Source organism: Centruroides vittatus, unplaced genomic scaffold, assembly GCF_030686945.1.
Source record: "Centruroides vittatus isolate TY-2023 unplaced genomic scaffold, ASM3068694v2 contig_1147, whole genome shotgun sequence".
Lineage (NCBI taxonomy): Eukaryota > Metazoa > Arthropoda > Arachnida > Scorpiones > Buthidae > Centruroides > Centruroides vittatus.
This window is the reverse complement of record NW_027120737.1, coordinates 1-4,587: the sequence shown is the minus strand read 5'-3', so window position 1 is coordinate 4,587 and position 4,587 is coordinate 1. Positions and strand designations below refer to the sequence as shown.

At 30.2% G+C, this 4,587-nt stretch overlaps 1 long non-coding RNA gene across 1 annotated transcript; it reads left to right on the top strand.

Annotated features, from left to right (window-relative positions):
• The first annotated feature begins 1,164 nt into the window (after positions 1-1,164).
• LOC136978401 (uncharacterized) lies at positions 1,165-2,791 on the top strand. Its single transcript, XR_010881220.1, has 3 exons — positions 1,165-1,550; positions 1,626-1,753; positions 2,648-2,791. It is a non-coding gene; the product is annotated as an uncharacterized lncRNA (long non-coding RNA).
• Positions 2,792-4,587: the final 1,796 nt, after the last annotated feature.

The following is a 4,587-nucleotide window of genomic DNA, read 5'->3' as shown; positions in this document are numbered from 1 at the left end:
ATTATCTATGGTCTTGAAGAATTGGCGGACATTAACCAAATCACTGCCACTATTAGAAAAAATGGGAACCATTCCTAGAAACCCTGTGACTACAGGAGGGATCCCCTCACCCTCGCCTCCTGAGGATGTAGCAAGATTGTTCTGGTTACAATCATCCATAATTAATGATATAAAAATAATACAATTGATTACAAATTGTAGGGCCTTAAATCTACATGCACGATAATACAATGCTACGTTCTATACAATAAAAACCGTATCCCGTTACTAACAGAATCCTGTCGCGGACGCCATTGTTAGCCGAGTATATGAAATAACAAGACCCTGAGAGTCGCTCGGCTTTGATAGAATTAAAAAAAGAGGTTTATTAATTTCAGCGAACATAAATAATTTACAAAGAAACGATTACACACACTTACTAATTACTAATACAAATACATTTGGGACTGCGCGTAACAATGTCATCAATTAGTCCCCGCGTGCCGACAAGACAAAGAACTTATTCTAACTTATATCTAGCTTAACTAAGTACAGGGCCCTAGAGAAAGATAAGGTGGAAGAGAATTAAACAGAGATGATAAGACTGAAAATTGGTTCGAAGGGGTGACTGGCGGTAATAAATAAGAAAAAAAAAAACCTCGGATCCGTTCCTTAATAACTTTCTTTGTTTCTGTTCGTCCCGTTTTTCTTTCTCTCCGAAAAATCTTCCTTCCTCTCGCTCCTGTCCTCCTATCTCCTCTGACGTAACCCCTCGACCCCTCGGTGTCACACCCTTTTTGTTTTTATTACCGTCCAGGCCACATGTGTCGACTAACTACCGCGTGGTTAAGTAAATAGAAAACGGAAGTAAAATTGTTACTACAGGAGAGATAAGTGATAACCTCTCGGCCATCCGTGACAGATGATCATCGAATAAAATATCGATATTTTCTTCCGCTATGTCTTTCATTGAAATTTATTTCATCGATATATTCTAATATCGTATCCTTAGTTGTTGACATATTCAGTAATGGGCTAAAGCTAAACTGAAGTCGGCATTCTAGTGAAAAATATTATTTAGAATAAAGTTTGAGTATTTCTTGAAAGACGTTGTTATTCGTTTATTTATATAGTTTTAAATATTAACTAATATAAAAGTTAAAACATAACTTAAATGAATATGTTTCGACGAATGAATTTATGGCAAATTTCCAAATCTAGTAGTTATGTACAGTATTTGTGATTCAACTCGGCGGGAGATATCTAAATATAAACATTTTCTTGTCTCGTTCGGCACCATCCAGCACATGGAACCTATTAGACGTCGAACATTTCTAGAAACAATTTCCTACATTCGTTTACCTAATAATGTTCGTCTTCAACCTTACACGAAAGAATCATTTGACAAACAAACTAAAAGAAGACAAAAAGCTTTGCGTGAATTTTCATTCATACCCGAAAGAAAAACTTCGCTTCCAGAATGCGAAGAACTTTGCATTCTTCCTCATTCAATACCTCCGCAACTGATGGGTATCCCATTGGAAGAAGTCGATAAAGCAGGTTTAGAAAAGGTGAAACTTTTATAACAGACGTGCTTATTTTCTTTATTTAAATTTTATTTACAAACAAAAATATTAAAATTGCAGATATTTTATGTCGTGTCACATAGAAGTACTAGATGCTATTTGTATAGATTCAATGCAGATCCATCATTGTTTTATTTTTTCCCATGGAATCCAGTTCGTCGTTTTTGCATAACATTTTTTACACACAGGTATATATATGTTTTTATGATTTCAGCATTAATAATTGATATAATAATAATAATAATAATAATAATAATCATTAGCTTTTAATGATTAATTTAAATACATGTATTCTAGAATGATTGATGATATACTGCATATAACAGTGGTTCCCAACTTGTGTTTCCTGAACCCTAGAGTTCCACCAATGAAATCTAAGACTCCATCATAAAATAAATTTTTGAGCTTTAATTAATAGTGTAAAATATGTATGAAAAATACAATTTACAGTTTCAAAAATTATTAATATTTCATAGGAAAAGGTGACCTATGCACAGTCTGCTTGGCTGACATTTGTGGAAAATGTAATCCATTGAGTCTAATGACGAGAATATTTGATTCTTTCCCATTATTTTATGAATGCAAAGAATCAAATACAAGTGTTCATTCCTACAGGAGAAACTGTTTCTCAGGGAGTGGCAATATCGAAATACTTGAGTATTCATTTTACATTTTGCAAAAAAAAAAAAAAAACAAATGCATTTGATTCTCCTATAATATCTGCTGACAAAATCATCTTTGAATTAATATTGTTTGCTTTTTCATTATTAATGTATGTTTTTTTTATATAATAAAGAAATTATTCTTGATGTTTTGGTTTGTTATTTTATTTATAATCAGTAAAAATTGTCAGGTTTTGAAACTTTTTATCAAGGTGAAAAGATTTCCATGATTAAAATAAGTTGGAAATCATTGGTATACGTAAAATATATTCAAATCATTAGTAAAATAATTTTAATATTTACATAAATTGTTTAATAATTCATTGCACACTCTATATCTATATCTTTCTTATTTCATTACTTAATTATTATTTCAAAGAAAATAAAAATATTTTATGAATTTATTTTTTTGTCTTTCAGATATTTTGATTATTTTGTTGTAACTATCATTTTAATAAATTGCATTTTTCTTGCATTGAGTCATCCAATTGAAGAAACAGAGTAAGTAACTTAAATTATTTTTCTATTTATGTTATACATGTACTGTAATATATCATGCAGGAAAGGAACATGACTTTTAAAAGTAAAAACACAAACACACCAATTACATGTACTCCAGCATGGAAATTTTAATTTAAATACAAGTGTTTTGGCTATATTTATGAACCTACTTCAGGTAAGAGAGCTGTTCTATAAATTGAATAAGTTACAAAAAAAATTTTCAAAAACAAAATATTTCATACATGCTTTGACACAGGTTGAAATTTAAAAATTTTAAATTATTCTGTACCTAACTAGATGCAATTTTTAAATTATAGATCATAAATGATTTAAAATAAGAAGATACATATGTAGAACAAAATATTACAAATTAAACAAATAAAATTAGATGGAAATTGAGCAAACATGGATTGAGTGTTTATAGTTAATAAAATATTATAAACTGAACATAAACAAGAAAGAAGATATACCTCAAACAAATTGTAATATTTTGTATATATGATTGGTGTGTTTTTACTTTTTATAAACAGTTTCAGTATTTGTGTGAGTTTAGATATCATGACTTTTGAATAACAACCCAAAATTCTTGAGAAATTGATATATGTAACTTTGAAAAGATGCATTTGGAAAAACATTTTTGAAATATTGCATCTATATATATATATAATCAAGACGAATTGATAATAATAATAATCAGTGCAGAGCCCAAACAATTAGGAGTTGAAAGTTGAAATTTGGTACACAGGGTACATCATGAGAATGCACACTAAGAAGGGAGTTTTTGGAAATTCCTCTCCACGGGGTCAACAATGGAAGTGTTAAGGCTTAACACTTCCTTAGGACATTAAGTTAAAAGTAAGTAAAACATGTATTCAAGTTAAAAAAATATAATTGAACAAATTCAATTAATTATAATTAGATGTATGGACAAATCTGTTGGTCACTGCACATTTTCTCAAATCTTAAAATCAAACTGAACACAGCCACCTTCATTTTCTTCTCCACATTGATTTTCATGTGATACTTAGTTTTTATCACAGCAATAGCTGAAAACCCAGCTTTGCACAAAAAAGAAGTTGCAAATGGAATTAAGATTTTCTGAGCTTTACCACTGAGAAAGGATATTCATCTTTTACTGATATCCAAAATTTAGTTAATTCCATGCTGCTAAATTTTGTTTTTCACATATTGTTGCAAGACAACTCAATAAGATTTTCTTCTTCTGTAGCAGTAATTCAGATGAAGCACTGGCATTAAATGGATTGTGAATCCATGCAAATTTATTGATATCATTTTGAAAATATTTTTCAAACCAGGTGATAAGCTGTGATAAATGTTCTTCAAAAATAGATTTCATACCTTGAGAGAAATCATCTTCACTGGAGGTCAAAAACTGTTGTGACAAGGGGAAACATTCTTTTCCTTTGTCTTCATTTATTTTTTCTTTTTCATAGTTTTAATGTTTTTGTAAAATCTGGAATTTTCTCAATTGACTTTAAAAGGTGCATGTTGCTTCCCTGCAGGGAGAGATTCAGAGCATTCAGCTTTTCAAAAGTATTGCATAAGTATGCTAGTTTTATCAAAACCTCTTCATTCACAAAATTTTCGGCATATTTGTGGTATTCCTCTTTAAGAAAAATATAAATTTTTTGTCACTGTTCAAATGTACAAGACAAAACATTACTTCAAGAGTGCGATGGCTCTCCCGTGGTAATGTTTCATACTTTCTTGAAGTACTGTAGTACAACAAAGACATGCGCTTGGATCCTATATCCTCATATAGTTTTTTGAAAAATCTTGTCTTCAGCGATAGATTTTTATAAAGTTTACTACATATTCTAAGGCCTGGTTCAATATAG